Here is a 14,365-nt window from a genome sequence, read left to right as displayed (position 1 = left end):
AAGTGACCTATATCTCAGGTCCTGTGATCAGGTCCATACATCAGGACCATCTGCTAGGCCCTTTTCTGTCCATTATTTAAGTGATGGACATAACAGGTGACATATACATCCTGAGTCCAAACAGCTGCCTGAAGGCTTACAAATAGTGAGCAATCATTGAGTGTAACTGCGATATTAGTATAATACAGACAGTATCAGCACATACCAAATATTGCTGCCACAGCCATGACAATACTTGCAATGGCAAGAAAACATAGGGTGATTTGCTAGGTCAGGTACGCAAACACACAACCCAGGTATAATGTACACATCACACCCTATAATCAGACCAATAGGTATGTGATCTATGTCCAGGGGTACATGATCAGTGGAACGTTCACCAGCATGCGGTCACAGTGCTGACTACTCCCTTGAATGTAACACAAATACTGGGTATGTCAAGGACATCTATATCAGAGGCCATAATATCATCATAGTTCCCAGACCTCATTACACCAGTAACTCAGTACAATGCACCCTTCTTCATGTACCTCCCTACACATCTTCCAGTGATGTGTAACTGAAGTGTACCACCTCTGTCACAGTGAGCTGTCACACAGCTTATTGGCCATAGCTAGGCATTCTTCTTATGGAATATGTATGACTGTCTGATGGTGCTGAACACCAATCAAGTTGATACACCAGATGCATGTGTGCTGCCTTCTCTGCTAATGGACACACTGCATACATAGGTGTTTGACAACATTAATGGCATGTATATCATTCATGGCAGTGTGGACATATAGTAGTGTCAGTGTATATGCCCTTTTCCCCACTGTAGTGTGATCCTGGAGTTAGAATATATAGCAGGGAGGTGTGGGGGACACAGCCCCCCCACATTGGGGGTGTTGGGGGCATAGCCCCCACATACTTTGATTAAAAAGTACTAACTTACCCTCATAAGAGAAACTGCATAGTATGAAACAAGCTAGGTGGAGGGCTATGCCCCCCTACCGTCCAATGTGGGGGGGCTGCAACCCCCACACCCCCTACTATATATATTCTAACTCCAGGATCACACTACAGTGGGGAAAAGGGCATATACACTGCCATTACTATTTTCAGTGAAATGTGCTTTTGGTGAAATGAGTTTTTGGCGATTTGGTCTTGGTGACATGAAATTCAATGAAATGTGCTTTTGGCGAAATGAACCAGACCCCTATATATATATATATATATATATATATATATATATATATATATATATACACACACACAAACACACACACACATATATCTGTCATGCACACCATTCAACTAGCCTGTATTGCTCATACTGTCGCTTACAGGTATAGTAGTTTCCATCCTAACACCCCCAGCAGATGTTACAGTGCCAAGGCAGTGTGCATGGCTACTCTCGTATTGTGTGGATGCATCATTATAGTTGTTCAAGTGTGTCTATGCAGACTCATGTCTTACACTCTAAGTCACATATGTCTATGACCCTTTACCTGTGCCCACCCTGCTAAAGACCTCTTCTGAGAGTGAACCCATATTCAGTCATATCAGTTTGCACAGATTCACAATATGCATTGTACCCCAGTTGTATGTCATATCCATGATAGTTGTCCTCTGCATTATTCATGTAACGATGCTGATCTCACACAGACATCCTCTCCATTACTATGTCACCTTGTATATCAGTTGCATAAAACACATTTTCACTGTACAGTCCCTACAGTACCATACAGATATTTGATTGGTGTTGCTGCTACAACCATCTTCCATTGACATGCCCTCATCTGCTGTACAATAGGTTGTTTCACCTGTCCTCTTTCCTTGTTTTCATTCCTAAAATTCATCTGTGTGTCCTTATTCAATGCACACACTTTCCCTCAGTGTTCATTTTACATGGCAGTCCATGCACTATACAGATCACTTATACAGCTTCAATACAGAATGCCAGGAATGGGATATCACAGTACTCTGCACTGTAGATACACTGTCCTGTACAGTATTTGGACCATATGTACTTCACATTTGTACCTCTCAACTGTCCAGGTATTCCCAGGATGTTCAGATGTGTTCCTTATATCACTGGGGTGTTCTCAAGACTGATGTGACTAAATGTTACATACATTTGAGTTCATACCTCTCAACTGTCCTGATTTGTGCAGAATGTCCAGTTTTTGTCTCATATGTTTGATCCTTTCCTGATAACATTTTGGTTTTCTAGCAAATCATTGGCGTGTCATTGTGGACTGAAGTCAGAAAATAACAGACATTTGCGTTTTAAACTTTGTGCTCTTCAAAAAATTCATGCTACTGTAAAACCTATTATTCTATCAACTTTGTAAGTTTGTAAGAGCAATTTTAGAATCTGTCCCTATTTTTGGCCCTTTGTCCTCCCATTATTTATGGCTTTGTCCAATTTTCTTGCTCTAAGAGGTTGAGAAGTATGTTTGAGTTTCATTTCACTCCATTTGCATGTGACATCTATGTCAAATATGTTTCTGTTTGTGGTTAATTGTCCCCACATTACGTTGGCCTTTATGCAGATGTATTGAACTAACAGACTGAGAGCTATCTGTGAAGCCCTGGTAATCATTGTGGCATTCTGTGCAAAACCATGGACCACAGAATTGTTATCCATGTTCACTTACACAGTTTCCTGGCCAGCAAAACTACTGCCTGCCACAAAGCCTCACTTAGATGTGGTGTGCGGTATGAATATTCACTGCATGGTGGTGAGCACCACCACTTGCTGCACACCACCACACGCACATGTAAATTCCATGTAGGCTTTGTGCAGAGCCTACATGGAGTTTATCGAATCCCAGGAAGGATTTTAGGCTGTCATTTATAAACAGATACTTCAGTGCTGGTCTTATAATCTGATATAAAAGGCAAGACATAAATTCATAAAAAGTGCAGCATTAATCACAAATATTAAAAACACATCATTTATTCAGACCCTCCATGTACTGCATGAACATCTCCTGTTTTATCCAAGACAACCTTATTTCACGCCAGATTCCATATTACATCTACTTCAAGATTTTTTAAATTAATTGTCACAAGCTCTTAAAAAATATTTGCCATATCCTCTGAAATAATTTCCCCCTCCCCTTCAGTGTCTCCTACTGATCATGATCAATACGTGAATTACATTGAAAAACATCTATCAATGCAGAATACTGCTTTTAGATGACATCGACCAAGCATCCATAAACTGGGATTCCTGTGCAACCAATAATTTGCATGCAGAGTAGTTCCCAGATTTTATAAATGTCAACTCAGTAGATCAGATTGTACACCTTTCCAATACAGGTGCAAACCTTTTTGACCTTGCTCTCACCAATATTGCATATGTCTGAATCCTGCCATGTGCTATACATTCTCTAGTATAGTTTGACCACCAGAGTGTCATATTTTCTTTCACATCCAACACCATTTCCATACATATCCAATTACATTTAGGGACTGCTCCAAATCCAACTTCCTACTGGTATCAGGTAATACAGATAAATTTTGATCTGCCTCTCCCCCAACCCACTGTTAATCTTGTCCAAAATGTGCATTCAGCTATGTACTATTTTCCCATACACATCAGACATAATGGAGCATTTGAGAATAGTCACCTATGTTAGAATTGTCACAAATAAATTGCACAACAAAATGGAAAAAAAATCCATTGATCTTTTATAAGATATCCTACTTTTATCACCTTAGTAAACAATATTTAAAATTGATTAAGAGAAATTTCAAATACTGTGTTATAAGATGCAAGACCACCCATCAATTAAATATTTCCACTTCTGTAAAAGATATCCACAAAGTTTGCTTCAAATATATCTTGAATCTTAGACTTAACACTCAGTTTTGCTGTGATGTAATGACTCTGATCCAGAAACTATCACCAGTGCTCTTGCTGATAAATTTATCTCCAACTTTACCCCACAGACCCCACCTTCAGTCCGCTACATTATTCACCCAATTCTTCCTCCTCATCTTATTATCTCTCACAACCCATTCATATTCTCTATATTAAAAAAAAAAAACAGCACTTTCATGGGTCCAGACATTATACCTGGCTGCCATCTGGTAAGCATAAAATATAGCTTTGCTCCATCCCATCATAACCCGTTTAACCTGACTCTCAACACTGGTTGTAGATCTGATGCTTGGTCAACTTTTGTAGTGGTTTGACTGCACAAGGGTAGCCCCAACCCAGATCCAGGTAACAAACCGATGTCACACCGGTATTATTTGCAAGGTTATGGAATGTATCAAAGCAGATCTCATATGTGAAGATACATATAACCTTCTGTTTTGTTACAGATATGTCCTGTGTGTTCAGTTTAACCACATTCTTCACTATGGTCAAAGAATCATGAAAATATCCACAGCTAGTATCTGGACCTACTTATAGTCTTCAGTACAATTCCCTGTGCAGGTATTACCAACAGACTTACATAGCTAATTAAATCTTTTTTATTGCTGGATGTGCAGTTGCCTCACTGACTGGAGTCAGGGGTTTCCACTTTTGCACAAACATATGTCACTGGAGGAGTTCCCACGTTTTAGCTTTGGGACTCTACTGTTGGGAGAGGTTCATGGGCTAGAACTCATTAAGACTGCCATTGACTGCAAAGTGAGTGCCATTGCATGCTTTACTAAAGACATGCATATTCTTCAGCAAAGACTCCATCAGGCTTGTGCCAATTGAACTTACCATGGGTTTAAACTTATTGCTAACAGATGTGATATAGTTTATTTGCAAGCAAGGCTTCGACATTCCATACAATATCAAATATGCCTCTTTAAAATTAACTCAGTCGTCATGGATCATGGTACCTTTTTAGCAATGAACTGTCAGCAGTCTATCACGCGGTCAGTCATAACAAAAAAACATTATACCTAATACAATTAATTTGCAGAAGCATTTCTTTAAAGTATAAGGAAGACATAACCCCTCTGCATACCACCCTGATTTGATCCATCATAGAATACAGTGCCCTTATATGCATATATCCTTTAAACATCTTATTAAACTGAAAAGTCTCAATGATTTCTGAACAAGAAAATTGCTGGTTTAAACACACTAAATTGCACTGATAGTCACCATTCACTATAACATGTGTCACACAGTGTCCTTCGTAGTGACCTATGCCTAGCCTTCTATGCCATGAAAGGCCCTATATTACTTGAGCTTTTGTGTCTTCACAAAACAAATAACACCACAAATACCCACACCAGATACATTACCATTCACCAGTACATAAACAGACATTGCCGGTGTAATAGTTTTCTAACCCAAAATATCAGAGGCATAGCTAGGTTAGGTCAAAAAAGGCAGGTGGCCTGGATTCAAGGTGTGAGTAGGATCAACAAAGATCAATTAGGTGTTAGTGGGGACAAGCATTCATTTCTGAATAGCAAAATAGCATATCTGTGGACTTAGCTTGGCAGTTTTAGCACTTTTGGTTGTGGAATTCATCAACTTAAAGGTGAGAGGGATGGTACTGGGTGGTAGAATAGCTAGTGGCAGCTCTGCAGGGAATCCAACAAATATGGTGTTAACTTCTTCAATGCTTCACGCAATACAACACATTGAGTGCAGTCAAAGCTACTCTGGACAATTGGCCTGAGAAATGTAAATTCCCCACTGGGGTATGTAGCATGACACTTCTTAATCAGGGAGCCTAACTTATCCAGTTATTCTTGAGCTTAGCAGGCTAGGCTTCACAATGGTCTTCTGGACTGCATGTTTAGTACATACCTATGAACATATGAATCTAAGAACAACAGGGTTTGCTGAATGTGACCTATTTTTACTGCATCAGTAATTCTGTCCAGACTGAGTATTTTATCAGGTTTGTCAGTCTTAAGTTGAAAGATTACCCAAAAGAATTGCGAGATGCTGAGGAAGTTTGTCTGCCTCCTGACTACAACATATGTAGTGGGCAAGAGAGTGAGGGGCTTGTTAAATATTATGGAGGAGGTCATAGCCAGGATGGCGCTGCTTTGGGCAAATAGTTAAAGCCTCTGATAATGACCAGGTTTAAAATTTGCCATAAGCTAAACAATGTGAATATTTATTTATTTACATTTGGAAACCGAGAAATTCAGACTGGGTGTAAAACTCGTTTTCAGCAGACGCCCAGGGAGAAAAGCTCTACATGCATCTTAAAAGTACAAATACATACTATTACAGAAATTTTACAGCATAACCAAAAACATTTTCAGACAATACATAATACAAAAGACAAATTAGAGATATGCTGTACAAACTGAGAGATACAGCAAGTACAGGTTCTTTAACATAACAATTCAGTTAAATATAACAAACATAAGAAAGTTTGAATATAGCAATTAATTGGAAAGAGCTAGAATGGTAAGAGCAAGCAACTCTATAGCCACTTAGCCTGGGCTAGTACATGTATAAAGCCATGAGTTGATAAGGAAACCTTTTAGGGAATTTTTAAACTGATGACATTGATAGTAGTTCTAATAGTAAGAGGAAGAGAATTCCAAACTTTTGCTGCATTGTGAGAATATAAGGAATCACCAGCAGTATTGGTTGATTTGCTCACTTGTAGTAGTGATTTATTTTCAGATTTTAGATTACAGTTGGTAACATAAGGTTTTAATATGTTTAACAGAGCTGGAAATTTTTCAGCCTGACATAATAGTTTATGTGCCATGATTAGTTGATTGTATGATAATAGTTGTGGTAGTTCTAGCCAAGATAGTTTTTTTAAGGAGTAACAGTGGTGCTCATGATATGGACAGCCAGCAGCAAATTTAGCTATATTATTATAACATATAGCAAGTTACTTTTTATCTGCCTTTTTTAGATTAACAAGAATAGGGGAGGCATACAGCAAGGTTGACAAGAGATGGGTTCTAGAAATAGCAATCCTAGAAGTATCAGTTAGGAAATGCTGTTCCTGTGTAAGATGCCCATTTTTTTATGAACTTTCTTTATTGTTTGGGATATATGTGGATCAAACCGTAGGTTATTATAAACTATAACACCGAGTAATTTTGATTGAGATTCATGGATGATTTTTGTATTATTGCCAGAAGTAATATAGAAGGAGGTAGAGATGTATGAGAGTCTAGTAGGATGGAAGATCATAAGTTTAGATTTTTTGGGGTTAAGTAAGAGCTGCAACTTAGATAGCCATAGTTCAGTATCAGAGAAGGACTTCTGTGTTATATCTTGGAGGTGCTGAAGTGTAGGTGCAGCACATATAAGTGTTGTGTCATCTGCATATTGGATAATGGAAGCTAGTGAAGTAGCAGTACTAAGATAATTTATAAAGCTATTGAAAAGTAAAGGGCCAAGGACATAACCCTGTGGGACCCCTAATGTAATGGGAAGAAGTGGGAAGAGGTCATGCTGCCATTTTACTGCTCGTTGGTGACTGTCTAGATAACTATGAAACCACAAGAACAGAAGGGCTGAGGTTTAATTTGGAAAGAACAGTTAGTAATTTGGGATGAGAAACTCTATCAAAGGCCTTGGACATATCAAGGAAGACAGTTGAAACTATTTTGACTTCATTTCTAACTTACAGTTATTGTACTGTGATAAGGTCTAAACCCATGTTGGGAGTTGGTTAGAATGTTATTGGTGGTAAGATATAGCAGTAGTTGAGAGTGAATGCATCTTTCAAGTATTTCTGAAAGTGGGGACAAAATGCAATGGGTTTGTAATTTGAACATTCAGTTGAGATGCCTCCCTTGTGCATGGGGATTATGTAAGCAGTGTTCCATATTAAAGGAACATATTGTTCTACAATAGATCTATAAGGATTAAAACTGGATTGGAAATAGCTTATGTTGCTAATTTTAACTATTCAGTCGACAGGTTATCTGTAGCTAATGTTGTAGGTTTAAGATTCTTTAATAGTTTGCATATGGTAGCAGTAGGGATGGGCTAGAAAGAGAAAGAGTAGTCTTTCTTATTGGAAGGTTTTGGAAGTGATATTGGATCAAAGTTATTTTTAGCTAGAGATAATTTATTAAATTCTTCTGCAATGGTTCCAGTGTAGTTTGGTATAATGACAATGGCTACTTAGGCATGATTGAAGGTGAAGTGGGCAATGCCAGCTCTCAAAGGGACAAAGGTAATTGATAAATGTGTTTGTGTCTATATGCAGAGTTAAGAATACAGGACTGCCATTTGATGGTAAGACAAAAACCTTGTTGCTGTGGTTATTATTATTATTATTATTATTATTATTATTATTAATTTGCATGTACATATGGAGCCAGGTGTACATAGGTTTCATAGCAATTTCAAAGCCATTTAGTAAAAAGACCATGTATAATGTGTACATTGTCAGTCAATACTCACCCTCAGGGTTCGCCTTTTTTCTCAAAGATGTAGATGCCAATTAGTCCTTTGGTAACTTGAAGGTGCCCATCAGATGCCTAGGTTTAGTTTGAAGGAATATATTGATAAACATTGTTTAATCTGCAGAAGAAGCTTACTCCAGAGAATAAGCATATGCTGGGTGTTGAATCTATTTCTCCATGATATTCTATTTACCTGCTTATAAAGCTTTATATCTCTGGCTGTAGTATTCACTGATTTGGTTGATTTACTGAGATGTAGGAGAGAAATGATAACTGGATCTCTAATGGTATGATAAGCAAGATATGCATGCCCACTCAGAGTACACGAGCAGGGCTTCCATTCCCTCCTGTTAACAAATGTTCCTAAGATGGAAGATCTCTTTTTTTATAACCTGTGGGATTTTTTGAGTTTTTTGATATGTCAACAGGGATACATAGCAAACGGAGGGATAGACTCTTTAATAGGTCTGCTCAGAGTTGCATAAAGGAGAATGAAAGCCTGCTTGAATATAGATCAGTTACCTTTAGCTATTAGTTGTGCAAACTAGAAGTATCTCCTGACTACAATTGCCATGTTATGATCAAAGAGAGAACTGTCAACCCAAGTGCAGAGGTCCCTGACTACTTTTTTATTAATAATGACTTGCTTTCTACACTGTATATTGTGGTTAATTTAATTTCTGTTTTCTGAAAAAAAAAATACTTACCATTTATTTAATGTCATTTTCCATACATTTCTCATTAACCAGGTTAAGGTCTTTCTGAAATAATGTAGATAACTGAGAGAGTTTTGACAACTGCACCCTTTTTTATTGTCATCTGCAAATTTGGTTAACTAGAGATCTGGACTATCATTTTGTGGTTAGAGAGGTACCTTAGCACTACCTGAAGAAACACATTTCACACAAACTATGTATGTTACATCATTCATCTAAATGGCAATCCATCTTACTACATAACTATATATGTCTAGGGATGTCAGTTTCCTTAGATTTCTGGGATGAGGTTTGCATTCAAATACTTTAAACAGAACAAGATAAGCTGTATGAGCATCATGGCTAATGTTGACAGCTTGTATAATCTATTCAAAGAAATTAACAAGGCTTAAGTTCTCCTTTTGGCAAAGACAAATTGCTGGGAATCAAGACTAGTGACATTCTTATTATCATAACTAATGAGATACACTTAATAGGTTTAATAATCAGGTTCCATGGTAGGGCAACCTTTGTCAAGGGCCATAACCACAACAGTGTCACAGCATTTGGTGCCATAGCCTGTGGCTAGGCATCAATTAAACAGCTTAAGGAAATGTTTGGTGAGAACCTGCTTTGTGCTGCACTTGCATATTTTGTCAGGACCCATGCAGGAAGAGATTTTAGTTTTTGGCAGCACTTCAGCACTTTAAGAACATGTTCTTTAATAATGATAGTAAATATAAAGAAATAATATGGGATGAGTGGTATTGAAATAAGTGTTTTGTATGAGAAGCTTGCAGAGGGCATGTTAACTAGTATGTTTGCTATGCATTTGGGGTTGGAGTGGAAGAATCCCATTAACTAAAAGTTCAGAGTAATATGGAGTGTCATTTCTTAGTTTTCTAACATAAATAAAATATGTAGTTATCATTCACATACGAGGATAATCTCTATTCATGGTTTGATTTGTTGGTTCTTGTTGTGCTTTTCAGTTTCTTGTTGATATTTTCTACTATCCTCATTTTAAGGAGTTCTAGACTTGCTCTACATTTTATAGTTATTATTTTTTTTTATTATTATTATAACACTCTTGCATGTTGGTTGACCATCAGAGAGGTTTGTTTTTAATTTTCACATTGAACTGAGCTGTAGTTGTGAATGGTAGATGGGTGCATGTTTTATATTTGCACACATTTGCTTTATTCTTAGGAAAGTGTTGAGTTTTAGATGACAAAGATGAGCATGGGTTAAGGTACGTAAGTGTGAGTGATGTCACAATCTGCATTATGTAGTCATTGCATTACCTATCATATCATCTGATATGGAGGGTGCAGGAGCAGATGGCAGTTCTTCTGCACAGATATCTTGGCAGGTCTTTGCTAATAGGTAATGTGTATTTGTCAGGTAAGTTAGCACAAATTACAGCAGCTGGGATTAGAGTCTCATAAAATGCTGCCTTGTTTACTAACAAGTCTTGAGTCTTTGAAGACTAGGAAAAAGTATTTATTATATTTAAATTATTTTACTGGACAGTTTTAGCAATTCATGCTTTAATATTTGTTTTGATAAGGACAGTGGAACTGTAGTTATTTAATGCTCTGAAAAGTTTGTTTTTAAAATTTACTGGCTAATTAATATGTCCTGATTTCCCTGCTCACTTCAGTAGCATTTACTGTCACATCTATGGGTACGCAGAGAAAAAAACTAAACATGAGAACAATCACTATAATTAAAATATGAAACATCTGGTAACATTAGAAATATTTACTAAAATTTCACAAAAGGCAGTATTCATTGCACAACTGCTAAGAAGCAATTTTGTACATACTTGTCACACCCTGCATTGCATAATGCTTTTTTAGGGCAAAAAACATCATTAAAAAATTCAAGTTTGAACTTACATTACATGACAAATTATGAATCAATCGATATTTGGTTTTCAGCTATATTAATGTATGCTCCCTCCCTTTAATTAAATTACAAAATAAAATTGTAAACCCCTAAATTACTGCAACTCAGAAATCTAAGGCAATAGCAGGGAGAGATGGGCATGCCCATCCCAGGGAGAGGTTATTCATCTAAGAATTTCCTGCATGGAGGGGTGATCTATAGGAGTAGTACTTGGATGTTACAGGTGAACACAGGTGAGGGAGATACAATGAGGTAGGTCATAAAATAAATAATCCCCCAGTGGAAGCAGTCATCACCACTACCCTGCTCCCATGATGCCTTTAGGTTTCACATAGCCTTAGAACAGAGACAGTATGGGGACAGCAGAGTGGCTGGTTCACCCAGTGATGAACAGGAGCGCTAGGGAGGCACAAGCAGAACAAAATAGACCTGGAATTAGCACAACAAATTAAACTACATTGTCTCTTACTTTCTAAAGATAATGGTATAAAGATTTGTAATTAAATGGCAGGATTTGTGCATATAAAGAAGCACTTTTATCATTAAATATATATATTTTTTTTGCAAAAATCTTCACACTTAGTCAAACTGGGCCCGGAGATGCACCTTGTTATGTATGATTTAGTTATGTGACTTGCTCAAAATTAGCCAGAAGCAACAAATAATGGAGACAGAAGAAATCAAATGTTGCACTGTGAAGTACTGGAGGTTAACTCAATAACAGTTTAAAGCCTTTACTTCTTACATTAACTATTAGTACAAACACACACACACACACACACACACACACACAAACATATATATATATATATATATATATATATATATATATATATATATATGCGTATATATTACATTTTCTTTCAAGATGACCTAAAATTGTTCATAATGTATTACTGAACTCACACAGAAAAAAAAATCTGAATGTAAACTAGCAATGTGCATGAAATAACTTGGATATAATTGCAGTATATTCATTCTGAGTGGCAATAACCCTTTTTAAACATCTATCTCGTCTCTGCTTTTGCCTTGGAAAGCACCAGACACTTAATATCATTCATTCAACTGCTGTCACAAATCATCATGTACAGTTTCTTGGAAATAGCATTTTTTTTAAACTTTCAGACAAACACATGCTAAAACGGGAGCACTACAGAATCCTGAAAGCCCAAAATCCTGAAAACCAAACTCCTGAGACCAAAATCCTGACAACTCAAAATCCTGAAATACACAGGATACCAACACTTACTATATTCCAGCCCAAGTACATACAGAAAGAAATAAAACACAAACTATATTACTGTTCTACAACTATAAGCAGGGGGGCAAGCCCCCCTGCACTCCCTATGTGGGGCTGCACCCCTGCAACCCCCTGCTACTTAAATATATCAACTCCAAGATTACACTAAGTGTAGTGAAGTGCAATCTCGGAGTTGATATATTTACATAGCAGGGGGTGTGGGGGCGCAGCCCCGCTGCATATAGTTGAAGGGTAATATGTTTCTGTATGGACTTATACTGGAATATAGTAAGTGTTGGTATCCTGTGTGCTTTCAGGATTATGAGTTTTCAGTATTTTTAGTTTTCAGGATTTTGAACTTTCAGGATTTTGGTCTTCAGGATTCTGTAGCGCTCCCGCTAAAACATCTTTTGGCTGTTAATAATGTAACTCACTAGTCTAACATTACATATCGTATACTGTCAATTTCAGCAGTGCAAAGAACAATCATAGCCTCTTTTTTTACACTTACTAAAAACTCATTCAACTAAAAAAGCATATTATGAACCTTATCAGAATGATACAAAGCAACAATTTGTTATATCTACATAATAGCAACAGATGGCACCTGAGACATCTGTTAAAAAAATCTCCTGGCTGAGAAAAAAATAGACTGCATCATATTTCCCTCTCTTTTTTTTTTATATTATAATTTTGCCTTTTGGCATACACTTTTTATGAGAAACTTCAGAAACAGGCTATATTGATATCTAAAACCTGGTACATCATAACAATTTTGCAGGAACTAAGAAAACTAAATGTGTACCATCAATGGAAATTATGTACACAAGAGAGTAAAGAAAGAAAGAAAAGAAAAAAAGGCAAACGCAGATTTCATCAAGCAACAGTCCATTTTTTACATTGTATGCTCTTGATAAAGCTAGCAGGTATTGTAATTTATAACACCATTAGTTCTACTTAGTCAGCATAAAAGCTCTCCAAAGACTTTAATCATGTGTATGTTGGTCCAAAATGTTGATTTTCCTCCTATGCAAAAAACAAACAAAATATCCCTGACTGCTTACTGGAGGGTTATACTGTGGTGTCACACCCAGTAAAATATTGTTGTTACCATCTGAAATGTATTTATCTGACCAGAATTATGATTATTATTTTATAACCCCTCAGATTGTTTTATTGCAGTCAGATGTGCCTTCTTGCTGAAATATTTGATCTGTATAATTTCTGCTAACCTAATATCAATTTCTAAAATACTTGGAAATAGGTTGTCCATAATCCATGTTCATTATGTTTACCTCCCCACACACACATACAGATACATGCCTGCATATACACATGCACACTGAGAGAAGACAGAGACCTCAAGTCACTTAGCTATATCTTAGAATATCTCATTCTGGGCAATACTCAAAAGTAAGTCTTTAATGCAATGTCTTACCACAGTACTGTGCAATACTCAAGCAAGCAAAAAGATCACTGTAACAAATGTTAAAGTGAGTTTAAGTTATGTGCAATATTAGGATTATCTAGCTAGAACATTATGGTATAGAGTAAGTAGTTATGTATGTATTAATGTCTTGTCGTATTAAGTTTATTTGATATCTGCACATTTGAGTCTGGAGATACAGAATTGTGTTCAGGTTTTGCACTTGTGTGATTCTGAGTGACAATAAATTTTATTTTGATTTTGACTTATCTCTGCCTAGACCCTAGATAAACAGATTACTATATATATATATATATATATATATATATATATATATATATATATATATATATATATATATATATATATATATAGCACACTTTAAGTCCACCAACTAAAACATTCTGAAAACCAGGTGTAGCAAAATTAAATGGAATCCACTGTTAGTAACATTTTTTTTCTTAGGTGAGGCCCACTACAGTTTTTTAATTGACTAAGTCCAGTCAGTATACAACTATCTCCAGATTTTCTTACCTTGTTTAAAATCCTGTTTCTCATTTCCACCCTTATTGATTGATTTGATTGATTGATTGATTGATTGATTGATTGATTGATTGATTGATTGATTGATTGATTGGATTGATTTTGTTTCTGTTTGAACAACTCAATACATCAGCATCTCCACTACACTAAGATGGCATGAAAGGTGAAATTCAAAACTGAAATTTGCTTGGGCCCATTCTG

The sequence above is a fragment of the Protopterus annectens genome, chromosome 7.part0 (genome assembly GCF_019279795.1).
Source record: "Protopterus annectens isolate FY-2018-M chromosome 7.part0, PAN1.0, whole genome shotgun sequence".
NCBI classification, from domain to species: Eukaryota; Metazoa; Chordata; order Ceratodontiformes; family Protopteridae; genus Protopterus; species Protopterus annectens.
This window is presented reverse-complemented; position numbering follows the sequence as displayed.